Here is a 13,576-nt window from a genome sequence, read left to right as displayed (position 1 = left end):
AAGGTGAAACTCTGTGAGTTGAACGCACCCATCACAAAGTAGTTTCTGAGAATGATTCTGTCTAGTTTTGAAACGAGGATATTTCCTTTACTACAATTGGCCTCACATCGCTTGAAATCTCCACTTGTAAAATCCACAAAAAGAGTGTTTCAAATCTGCTCTGTCTAAAGAAAGGTTCAACTCTGTGAGTTGAATACACACAACACAAAGAAGTTACTGAGAATTCATGTGTCTAGCTGTAGATGAAGAAAACCCGTTTCCAACGAAGGCGTCAAAGAGGTCTAAATATCCCCTTGCAGACTTAACAAACAGAGTGTTTCCACACTGCTCTATGAAAAGAAAGGTTAAACTCTGTGAGTGGAACGCACACAACACAAAGTAGTTTCTGAGAATGATTCTGTCTAGTTTTTATACAAAGATATTTCCCTTTCTAAGATTGGCCTGAAATCGCTTGAAATCTCCACTTGCAAATTCCACAAAAAGAGTGTTTGCAAACTGCTCTCTCTAAAGGAAGGTTCAACTCTGTGAGTTGAATAGACACAACACAAAGAAGTTACTGGGAATTCGTCTGTCTAGCATTATACTGAGAAATCCCCTTTCCAACGAAGGCCTCAAAGTGGTCCAAATATCCTCTTGCAAACTTAACAAACAGAGTGTTTCCCAACTGCTCTATGAAAAGAAAGGTGAAACTCTGTGAGTTCAACGCACACATCACAAAGTAGTTTCTGAGAATGATTCTGTCTAGTTTTGAAACGAGGATATTTCCTTTACTACAATTGGCCTCAAATCGCTTGAAATCTCCACTTGTAAAATCCACAAAAAGAGTGTTTCAAATCTGCTCTGTCTAAAGAAAGGTTCAACTCTGTGAGTTGAAGACACACAACACAAAGAAGTTACTGAGAATTCATGTGTCTAGCTGTATATGAAGAAATCCCGTTTCCAACGAAGGCGTCAAAGAGGTCTAAATATCCCCTTGCAGACTTAACAAACAGAGTGTTTCCAAACTGCTCTATGAAAAGAAAGGTTAAACTCTGTGAGTGGAACGCACACAACACAAAGTAGTTTCTGAGAATGATTCTGTCTTGTTTTTATACAAAGATATTTCCCTTTCTAAGACTGGCCTGAAATCGCTTGAAATCTCCACTTGCAAATTCCACAAAAAGAGTGTTTGCAAACTGCTCTGTCTAAAGGAAGGTTCAACTCTGTGAGTTGAATAGACACAACACAAAGAAGTTACTGGGAATTCATCTGTCTAGCTTTATACTGAGAAATCCCGTTTCCAACGAAGGCCTGAAAGTGGTCCAAATATCCTCTTGCAAACTTAACAAACAGAGTGTTTCCAAACTGCTCTATGAAAAGAAAGGTGAAACTCTGTGAGTTGAATGCACACTTCACAAAGTAGTTTCTGAGAATGATTTTGTCTACTTTTTAAACGAGGATATTTCCTTTACTACAATTGGCCTCAAATCGCTTGAAATCTCCGCTTGTAAAATCCACAAAAAGAGTATTTCAAATCTGCTCTGTCTAAAGAAAGGTTCAACTCTGTGAGTTGAATACACACAACACAAAGAAGTTACTGAGAATTCATGTGTCTAGCTGTATATGAAGAAATCCCGTTTCCAACGAAGGCGTCAAAGAGGTCTAAATATCCCCTTGCAGACTTAACAAACAGAGTGTTTCCAAACTGCTCTATGAAAAGAAAGGTTAAACTCTGTGAGTGGAACGCACACAACACAAAGTAGTTTCTGAGAATGATTCTGTCTAGTTTTTATACAAAGATATTTCCCTTTCTAAGATTGGCCTGAAATCGCTTGAAATCTCCACTTGCAAATTCCACAAAAAGAGTGTTTGCAAACTGCTCTGTCTAAAGGAAGGTTCAACTCTGTGAGTTGAATAGACACAACACAAAGAAGTTACTGGGAATTCGTCTGTCTAGCATTATACTGAGAAATCCCCTTTCCAACGAAGGCCTCAAAGTGGTCCAAATATCCTCTTGCAAACTTAACAAACAGAGTGTTTCCCAACTGCTCTATGAAAAGAAAGGTGAAACTCTGTGAGTTCAACGCACACATCACAAAGTAGTTTCTGAGAATGATTCTGTCTAGTTTTGAAACGAGGATATTTCCTTTACTACAATTGGCCTCAAATCGCTTGAAATCTCCACTTGTAAAATCCACAAAAAGAGTGTTTCAAATCTGCTCTGTCTAAAGAAAGGTTCAAGTCTGTGAGTTGAAGACACACAACACAAAGAAGTTACTGAGAATTCATGTGTCTAGCTGTATATGAAGAAATCCCGTTTCCAACGAAGGCGTCAAAGAGGTCTAAATATCCCCTTGCAGACTTAACAAACAGAGTGTTTCCAAACTGCTCTATGAAAAGAAAGGTTAAACTCTGTGAGTGGAACGCACACAACACAAAGTAGTTTCTGAGAATGATTCTGTCTTGTTTTTATACAAAGATATTTCCCTTTCTAAGACTGGCCTGAAATCGCTTGAAATCTCCACTTGCAAATTCCACAAAAAGAGTGTTTGCAAACTGCTCTGTCTAAAGGAAGGTTCAAGTCTGTGAGTTGAATAGACACAACACAAAGAAGTTACTGGGAATTCATCTGTCTAGCATTATCCTGAGAAATCCCGTTTCCAACGAAGGCCTCAAAGTGGTCCAAATATCCTCTTGCAAACTTAACACACACAGAGTTTCCCAACTGCTCTATGAAAAGAAAGGTGAAACACTGTGAGTTGAACGCACACATCACAAAGTAGTTTCTGAGAATGATTCTGTCTAGTTTTGAAACGAGGATATTTCCTTTACTACAATTGGCCTCAAATCGCTTGAAATCTCCACTTGTAAAATCCACAAAAAGAGTGTTTCAAATCTGCTCTGTCTAAAGAAAGGTTCAACTCTGTGAGTTGAATACACACAACACAAAGAAGTTACTGAGAATTCATGTGTCTAACTGTATATGAAGAAATCCCGTTTCCAACGAAGGCGTCAAAGAGGTCTAAATATCCCCTTGCAGACTTAACAAACAGAGTGTTTCCAAACTGCTCTATGAAAAGAAAGGTTAAACTCTGTGCGTGGTATGCACACAACACAAAGTAGTTTCTGAGAATGATTCTGTCTGGTTTTTATACAAAGATATTTCCCTTTCTAAGATTGGCCTGAAATCGCTTGAAATCTCCACTTGCAAATTCCACAAAAAGAGTGTATGCAAACTGCTCTGTCTAAAGGAAGGTTCAACTCTGTGAGTTGAATAGACACAACACAAAGAAGTTACTGGGAATTCATCAGTCTGGCATTGTCCTGAGAAATCCCCTTTCCAACGAAGGCCTCAAAGTGGTCCAATTATCCTCTTGCAAACTTAACAAACAGAGTGTTTCCAAACTGCTCTATGAAAAGAAAGGTGAAACTCTGTAAGTTCAACGCATACATCACAAAGTAGTTTCTGAGAATGATTCTGTCTAGTTTTGAAACGAGGATATTTCCTTTACTACAATTGGCCTCAAATCGCTCGAAATCTCCACTTGTAAAATCCACAAAAAGAGAGTTTCAAATCTGCTCTGTCTAAAGAAAGGTTCAACTCTGTGAGTTGAATACACACAACACAAAGAAGTTACTGAGAATTCATGTGTCTAACTGTATATGAAGAAATCCCGTTTCCAACGAAGGCGTCAAAGAGGTCTAAATATCCCCTTGCAGACTTAACAAACAGAGTGTTTCCAAACTGCTCTATGAAAAGAAAGGTTAAACTCTGTGCGTGGAACGCACACAACACAAAGTAGTTTCTGAGAATTATTCTGTCTAGTTTTTATACAAAGATATTTCCCTTTCTAAGATTGGCCTGAAATCGCTTGAAATCTCCACTTGCAAATTCCACAAAAAGAGTGTTTGCAAACTGCTCTCTCTAAAGGAAGGTTCAACTCTGTGAGTTGAATAGACACAACACAAAGAAGTTACTGGGAATTCGTCTGTCTAGCATTATACTGAGAAATCCCCTTTCCAACGAAGGCCTCAAAGTGGTCCAAATATCCTCTTGCAAACTTAACAAACAGAGTGTTTCCCAACTGCTCTATGAAAAGAAAGGTGAAACTCTGTGAGTTCAACGCACACATCACAAAGTAGTTTCTGAGAATGATTCTGTCTAGTTTTGAAACGAGGATATTTCCTTTACTACAATTGGCCTCAAATCGCTTGAAATCTCCACTTGTAAAATCCACAAAAAGAGTGTTTCAAATCTGCTCTGTCTAAAGAAAGGTTCAACTCTGTGAGTTGAAGACACAGAACACAAAGAAGTTACTGAGAATTCATGTGTCTAGCTGTATATGAAGAAATCCCGTTTCCAACGAAGGCGTCAAAGAGGTCTAAATATCCCCTTGCAGACTTAACAAACAGAGTGTTTCCAAACTGCTCTATGAAAAGAAAGGTTAAACTCTGTGAGTGGAACGCACACAACACAAAGTAGTTTCTGAGAATGATTCTGTCTTGTTTTTATACAAAGATATTTCCCTTTCTAAGACTGGCCTGAAATCGCTTGAAATCTCCACTTGCAAATTCCACAAAAAGAGTGTTTGCAAACTGCTCTGTCTAAAGGAAGGTTCAACTCTGTGAGTTGAATAGACACAACACAAAGAAGTTACTGGGAATTCATCTGTCTAGCATTATCCTAAGAAATCCCGTTTCCAACGAAGGCCTCAAAGTGGTCCAAATATCCTCTTGCAAACTTAACAAACACAGAGTTTCCGAACTGCTCTATGAAAAGAAAGGTGAAACTCTGTGAGTTGAACGCACCCATCACAAAGTAGTTTCTGAGAATGATTCTGTCTAGTTTTGAAACGAGGATATTTCCTTTACTACAATTGGCCTCACTTCGCTTGAAATCTCCACTTGTAAAATCCACAAAAAGAGTGTTTCAAATCTGCTCTGTCTAAAGAAAGGTTCAACTCTGTGAGTTGAATACACACAACACAAAGAAGTTACTGAGAATTCATGTGTCTAGCTGTAGATGAAGAAAACCCGTTTCCAACGAAGGCGTCAAAGAGGTCTAAATATCCCCTTGCAGACCTAACAAACAGAGTGTTTCCACACTGCTCTATGAAAAGAAAGGTTAAACTCTGTGAGTGGAACGCACACAACACAAAGTAGTTTCTGAGAATGATTCTGTCTAGTTTTTATACAAAGATATTTCCCTTTCTAAGATTGGCCTGAAATCGCTTGAAATCTCCACTTGCAAATTCCACAAAAAGAGTGTTTGCAAACTGCTCTCTCTAAAGGAAGGTTCAACTCTGTGAGTTGAATAGACACAACACAAAGAAGTTACTGGGAATTCGTCTGTCTAGCATTATACTGAGAAATCCCCTTTCCAACGAAGGCCTCAAAGTGGTCCAAATATCCTCTTGCAAACTTAACAAACAGAGTGTTTCCCAACTGCTCTATGAAAAGAAAGGTGAAACTCTCTGAGTTCAACGCACACATCACAAAGTAGTTTCTGAGAATGATTCTGTCTAGTTTTGAAACGAGGATATTTCCTTTACTACAATTGGCCTCAAATCGCTTGAAATCTCCACTTGTAAAATCCACAAAAAGAGTGTTTCAAATCTGCTCTGTCTAAAGAAAGGTTCAACTCTGTGAGTTGAAGACACACAACACAAAGAAGTTACTGAGAATTCATGTGTCTAGCTGTATATGAAGAAATCCCGTTTCCAACGAAGGCGTCAAAGAGGTCTAAATATCCCCTTGCAGACTTAACAAACAGAGTGTTTCCAAACTGCTCTATGAAAAGAAAGGTTAAACTCTGTGAGTGGAACGCACACAACACAAAGTAGTTTCTGAGAATGATTCTGTCTTGTTTTTATACAAAGATATTTCCCTTTCTAAGACTGGCCTGAAATCGCTTGAAATCTCCACTTGCAGATTCCACAAAAAGAGTGTTTGCAAACTGCTCTGTCTAAAGGAAGGTTCAACTCTGTGAGTTGAAAAGACACAACACAAAGAAGTTACTGGGAATTCATCTGTCTAGCTTTATACTGAGAAATCCCGTTTCCAACGAAGGCCTGAAAGTGGTCCAAATATCCTCTTGCAAACTTAACAAACAGAGTGTTTCCAAACTGCTCTATGAAAAGAAAGGTGAAACTCTGTGAGTTGAATACACACTTCACAAAGTAGTTTCTGAGAATGATTCTGTCTAGTTTTTAAACGAGGATATTTCCTTTACTACAATTGGCCTCAAATCGCTTGAAATCTCCGCTTGTAAAATCCACAAAAAGAGTATTTCAAATCTGCTCTGTCTAAAGAAAGGTTCAACTCTGTGAGTTGAATACACACAACACAAAGAAGTTACTGAGAATTCATGTGTCTAGCTGTAGATGAAGAAATCCCGTTTCCAACGAAGGCGTCAAAGAGGTCTAAATATCCCCTTGCAGACTTAACAAACAGAGTGTTTCCAAACTGCTCTATGAAAAGAAAGGTTAAACTCTGTGAGTGGAACGCACACAACACAAAGTAGTTTCTGAGAATGATTCTGTCTAGTTTTTATACAAAGATATTTCCCTTTCTAAGATTGGCCTGAAATCGCTTGAAATCTCCACTTGCAAATTCCACAAAAAGAGTGTTTGCAAACTGCTCTCTCTAAAGGAAGGTTCAACTCTGTGAGTTGAATAGACACAACACAAAGAAGTTACTGGGAATTCGTCTGTCTAGCATTATACTGAGAAATCCCCTTTCCAACGAAGGCCTCAAAGTGGTCCAAATATCCTCTTGCAAACTTAACAAACACAGAGTTTCCGAACTGCTCTATGAAAAGAAAGGTGAAACTCTGTGAGTTGAACGCACCCATCACAAAGTAGTTTCTGAGAATGATTCTGTCTAGTTTTGAAACGAGGATATTTCCTTTACTACAATTGGCCTCACTTCGCTTGAAATCTCCACTTGTAAAATCCACAAAAAGAGTGTTTCAAATCTGCTCTGTCTAAAGAAAGGTTCAACTCTGTGAGTTGAATACACACAACACAAAGAAGTTACTGAGAATTCATGTGTCTAGCTGTAGATGAAGAAAACCCGTTTCCAACGAAGGCGTCAAAGAGGTCTAAATATCCCCTTGCAGACCTAACAAACAGAGTGTTTCCACACTGCTCTATGAAAAGAAAGGTTAAACTCTGTGAGTGGAACGCACACAACACAAAGTAGTTTCTGAGAATGATTCTGTCTAGTTTTTATACAAAGATATTTCCCTTTCTAAGATTGGCCTGAAATCGCTTGAAATCTCCACTTGCAAATTCCACAAAAAGAGTGTTTGCAAACTGCTCTCTCTAAAGGAAGGTTCAACTCTGTGAGTTGAATAGACACAACACAAAGAAGATACTGGGAATTCGTCTGTCTAGCATTATACTGAGAAATCCCCTTTCCAACGAAGGCCTCAAAGTGGTCCAAATATCCTCTTGCAAACTTAACAAACAGAGTGTTTCCCAACTGCTCTATGAAAAGAAAGGTGAAACTCTCTGAGTTCAACGCACACATCACAAAGTAGTTTCTGAGAATGATTCTGTCTAGTTTTGAAACGAGGATATTTCCTTTACTACAATTGGCCTCAAATCGCTTGAAATCTCCACTTGTAAAATCCACAAAAAGAGTGTTTCAAATCTGCTCTGTCTAAAGAAAGGTTCAACTCTGTGAGTTGAAGACACACAACACAAAGAAGTTACTGAGAATTCATGTGTCTAGCTGTATATGAAGAAATCCCGTTTCCAACGAAGGCGTCAAAGAGGTCTAAATATCCCCTTGCAGACTTAACAAACAGAGTGTTTCCAAACTGCTCTATGAAAAGAAAGGTTAAACTCTGTGAGTGGAACGCACACAACACAAAGTAGTTTCTGAGAATGATTCTGTCTTGTTTTTATACAAAGATATTTCCCTTTCTAAGACTGGCCTGAAATCGCTTGAAATCTCCACTTGCAGATTCCACAAAAAGAGTGTTTGCAAACTGCTCTGTCTAAAGGAAGGTTCAACTCTGTGAGTTGAAAAGACACAACACAAAGAAGTTACTGGGAATTCATCTGTCTAGCTTTATACTGAGAAATCCCGTTTCCAACGAAGGCCTGAAAGTGGTCCAAATATCCTCTTGCAAACTTAACAAACAGAGTGTTTCCAAACTGCTCTATGAAAAGAAAGGTGAAACTCTGTGAGTTGAATACACACTTCACAAAGTAGTTTCTGAGAATGATTCTGTCTAGTTTTTAAACGAGGATATTTCCTTTACTACAATTGGCCTCAAATCGCTTGAAATCTCCGCTTGTAAAATCCACAAAAAGAGTATTTCAAATCTGCTCTGTCTAAAGAAAGGTTCAACTCTGTGAGTTGAATACACACAACACAAAGAAGTTACTGAGAATTCATGTGTCTAGCTGTAGATGAAGAAATCCCGTTTCCAACGAAGGCGTCAAAGAGGTCTAAATATCCCCTTGCAGACTTAACAAACAGAGTGTTTCCAAACTGCTCTATGAAAAGAAAGGTTAAACTCTGTGAGTGGAACGCACACAACACAAAGTAGTTTCTGAGAATGATTCTGTCTAGTTTTTATACAAAGATATTTCCCTTTCTAAGATTGGCCTGAAATCGCTTGAAATCTCCACTTGCAAATTCCACAAAAAGAGTGTTTGCAAACTGCTCTCTCTAAAGGAAGGTTCAACTCTGTGAGTTGAATAGACACAACACAAAGAAGTTACTGGGAATTCGTCTGTCTAGCATTATACTGAGAAATCCCCTTTCCAACGAAGGCCTCAAAGTGGTCCAAATATCCTCTTGCAAACTTAACAAACAGAGTGTTTCCCAACTGCTCTATGAAAAGAAAGGTGAAACTCTCTGAGTTCAACGCACACATCACAAAGTAGTTTCTGAGAATGATTCTGTCTAGTTTTGAAACGAGGATATTTCCTTTACTACAATTGGCCTCAAATCGCTTGAAATCTCCACTTGTAAAATCCACAAAAAGAGTGTTTCAAATCTGCTCTGTCTAAAGAAAGGTTCAACTCTGTGAGTTGAAGACACACAACACAAAGAAGTTACTGAGAATTCATGTGTCTAGCTGTATATGAAGAAATCCCGTTTCCAACGAAGGCGTCAAAGAGGTCTAAATATCCCCTTGCAGACTTAACAAACAGAGTGTTTCCAAACTGCTCTATGAAAAGAAAGGTTAAACTCTGTGAGTGGAACGCACACAACACAAAGTAGTTTCTGAGAATGATTCTGTCTTGTTTTTATACAAAGATATTTCCCTTTCTAAGACTGGCCTGAAATCGCTTGAAATCTCCACTTGCAGATTCCACAAAAAGAGTGTTTGCAAACTGCTCTGTCTAAAGGAAGGTTCAACTCTGTGAGTTGAAAAGACACAACACAAAGAAGTTACTGGGAATTCATCTGTCTAGCTTTATACTGAGAAATCCCGTTTCCAACGAAGGCCTGAAAGTGGTCCAAATATCCTCTTGCAAACTTAACAAACAGAGTGTTTCCAAACTGCTCTATGAAAAGAAAGGTGAAACTCTGTGAGTTGAATACACACTTCACAAAGTAGTTTCTGAGAATGATTCTGTCTAGTTTTTAAACGAGGATATTTCCTTTACTACAATTGGCCTCAAATCGCTTGAAATCTCCGCTTGTAAAATCCACAAAAAGAGTATTTCAAATCTGCTCTGTCTAAAGAAAGGTTCAACTCTGTGAGTTGAATACACACAACACAAAGAAGTTACTGAGAATTCATGTGTCTAGCTGTAGATGAAGAAATCCCGTTTCCAACGAAGGCGTCAAAGAGGTCTAAATATCCCCTTGCAGACTTAACAAACAGAGTGTTTCCAAACTGCTCTATGAAAAGAAAGGTTAAACTCTGTGAGTGGAACGCACACAACACAAAGTAGTTTCTGAGAATGATTCTGTCTAGTTTTTATACAAAGATATTTCCCTTTCTAAGATTGGCCTGAAATCGCTTGAAATCTCCACTTGCAAATTCCACAAAAAGAGTGTTTGCAAACTGCTCTCTCTAAAGGAAGGTTCAACTCTGTGAGTTGAATAGACACAACACAAAGAAGTTACTGGGAATTCGTCTGTCTAGCATTATACTGAGAAATCCCCTTTCCAACGAAGGCCTCAAAGTGGTCCAAATATCCTCTTGCAAACTTAACAAACACAGAGTTTCCGAACTGCTCTATGAAAAGAAAGGTGAAACTCTGTGAGTTGAACGCACCCATCACAAAGTAGTTTCTGAGAATGATTCTGTCTAGTTTTGAAACGAGGATATTTCCTTTACTACAATTGGCCTCACTTCGCTTGAAATCTCCACTTGTAAAATCCACAAAAAGAGTGTTTCAAATCTGCTCTGTCTAAAGAAAGGTTCAACTCTGTGAGTTGAATACACACAACACAAAGAAGTTACTGAGAATTCATGTGTCTAGCTGTAGATGAAGAAAACCCGTTTCCAACGAAGGCGTCAAAGAGGTCTAAATATCCCCTTGCAGACCTAACAAACAGAGTGTTTCCACACTGCTCTATGAAAAGAAAGGTTAAACTCTGTGAGTGGAACGCACACAACACAAAGTAGTTTCTGAGAATGATTCTGTCTAGTTTTTATACAAAGATATTTCCCTTTCTAAGATTGGCCTGAAATCGCTTGAAATCTCCACTTGCAAATTCCACAAAAAGAGTGTTTGCAAACTGCTCTCTCTAAAGGAAGGTTCAACTCTGTGAGTTGAATAGACACAACACAAAGAAGTTACTGGGAATTCGTCTGTCTAGCATTATACTGAGAAATCCCCTTTCCAACGAAGGCCTCAAAGTGGTCCAAATATCCTCTTGCAAACTTAACAAACAGAGTGTTTCCCAACTGCTCTATGAAAAGAAAGGTGAAACTCTCTGAGTTCAACGCACACATCACAAAGTAGTTTCTGAGAATGATTCTGTCTAGTTTTGAAACGAGGATATTTCCTTTACTACAATTGGCCTCAAATCGCTTGAAATCTCCACTTGTAAAATCCACAAAAAGAGTGTTTCAAATCTGCTCTGTCTAAAGAAAGGTTCAACTCTGTGAGTTGAAGACACACAACACAAAGAAGTTACTGAGAATTCATGTGTCTAGCTGTATATGAAGAAATCCCGTTTCCAACGAAGGCGTCAAAGAGGTCTAAATATCCCCTTGCAGACTTAACAAACAGAGTGTTTCCAAACTGCTCTATGAAAAGAAAGGTTAAACTCTGTGAGTGGAACGCACACAACACAAAATAGTTTCTGAGAATGATTCTGTCTTGTTTTTATACAAAGATATTTCCCTTTCTAAGACTGGCCTGAAATCGCTTGAAATCTCCACTTGCAGATTCCACAAAAAGAGTGTTTGCAAACTGCTCTGTCTAAAGGAAGGTTCAACTCTGTGAGTTGAAAAGACACAACACAAAGAAGTTACTGGGAATTCATCTGTCTAGCTTTATACTGAGAAATCCCGTTTCCAACGAAGGCCTGAAAGTGGTCCAAATATCCTCTTGCAAACTTAACAAACAGAGTGTTTCCAAACTGCTCTATGAAAAGAAAGGTGAAACTCTGTGAGTTGAATACACACTTCACAAAGTAGTTTCTGAGAATGATTCTGTCTAGTTTTTAAACGAGGATATTTCCTTTACTACAATTGGCCTCAAATCGCTTGAAATCTCCGCTTGTAAAATCCACAAAAAGAGTATTTCAAATCTGCTCTGTCTAAAGAAAGGTTCAACTCTGTGAGTTGAATACACACAACACAAAGAAGTTACTGAGAATTCATGTGTCTAGCTGTAGATGAAGAAATCCCGTTTCCAACGAAGGCGTCAAAGAGGTCTAAATATCCCCTTGCAGACTTAACAAACAGAGTGTTTCCAAACTGCTCTATGAAAAGAAAGGTTAAACTCTGTGAGTGGAACGCACACAACACAAAGTAGTTTCTGAGAATGATTCTGTCTAGTTTTTATACAAAGATATTTCCCTTTCTAAGATTGGCCTGAAATCGCTTGAAATCTCCACTTGCAAATTCCACAAAAAGAGTGTTTGCAAACTGCTCTCTCTAAAGGAAGGTTCAACTCTGTGAGTTGAATAGACACAACACAAAGAAGTTACTGGGAATTCGTCTGTCTAGCATTATACTGAGAAATCCCCTTTCCAACGAAGGCCTCAAAGTGGTCCAAATATCCTCTTGCAAACTTAACAAACAGAGTGTTTCCCAACTGCTCTATGAAAAGAAAGGTGAAACTCTGTGAGTTCAACGCCCACATCACAAAGTAGTTTCTGAGAATGATTCTGTCTAGTTTTGAAACGAGGATATTTCCTTTACTACAATTGGCCTCAAATCGCTTGAAATCTCCACTTGTAAAATCCACAAAAAGAGTGTTTCAAATCTGCTCTGTCTAAAGAAAGGTTCAACTCTGTGAGTTGAAGACACACAACACAAAGAAGTTACTGAGAATTCATGTGTCTAGCTGTATATGAAGAAATCCCGTTTCCAACGAAGGCGTCAAAGAGGTCTAAATATCCCCTTGCAGACTTAACAAACAGAGTGTTTCCAAACTGCTCTATGAAAAGAAAGGTTAAACTCTGTGAGTGGAACGCACACAAAACAAAGTAGTTTCTGAGAATGATTCTGTCTTGTTTTTATACAAAGATATTTCCCTTTCTAAGACTGGCCTGAAATCGCTTGAAATCTCCACTTGCAAATTCCACAAAAAGAGTGTTTGCAAACTGCTCTGTCTAAAGGAAGGTTCAAGTCTGTGAGTTGAATAGACACAACACAAAGAAGTTACTGGGAATTCATCTGTCTAGCATTATCCTGAGAAATCCCGTTTCCAACGAAGGCCTCAAAGTGGTCCAAATATCCTCTTGCAAACTTAACACACACACAGTTTCCCAACTGCTCTATGAAAAGAAAGGTGAAACACTGTGAGTTGAACGCACACATCACAAAGTAGTTTCTGAGAATGATTCTGTCTAGTTTTGAAACGAGGATATTTCCTTTACTACAATTGGCCTCAAATCGCTTGAAATCTCCACTTGTAAAATCCACAAAAAGAGTGTTTCAAATCTGCTCTGTCTAAAGAAAGGTTCAACTCTGTGAGTTGAATACACACAACACAAAGAAGTTACTGATAATTCATGTGTCTAACTGTATATGAAGAAATCCCGTTTCCAACGAAGGCGTCAAAGAGGTCTAAATATCCCCTTGCAGACTTAACAAACAGAGTGTTTCCAAACTGCTCCATGAAAAGAAAGGTTAAACTCTGTGAGTGGAACGCACACAACACAAAGTAGTTTCTGAGAATGATTCTGTCTAGTTTTTAAACGAGGATATTTCCTTTACTCCAATTGGCCTCAAATCGCTTGAAATTTCCATTGTAAAATCCACAAAAAGAGTGTTTCAAATCTGCTCTGTCTAAAGAAAGGTTCAAGTCTGTGAGTTGAATACACACAACACAAAGAAGTTACTGAGATTTCATGTGTCTAGCTGTATATGTAGAAATCCCGTTTCCAACGAACGCGTCAAAGAGGTCTAAATATCCCCTTGCAGACTTAACAAACAGAGTGT

Source organism: Pan troglodytes, chromosome 20, assembly GCF_028858775.2.
Source record: "Pan troglodytes isolate AG18354 chromosome 20, NHGRI_mPanTro3-v2.0_pri, whole genome shotgun sequence".
Lineage (NCBI taxonomy): Eukaryota > Metazoa > Chordata > Mammalia > Primates > Hominidae > Pan > Pan troglodytes.
The sequence above is the reverse complement of the archived record's forward strand: the minus strand, read 5'-3'. Positions refer to the sequence as shown.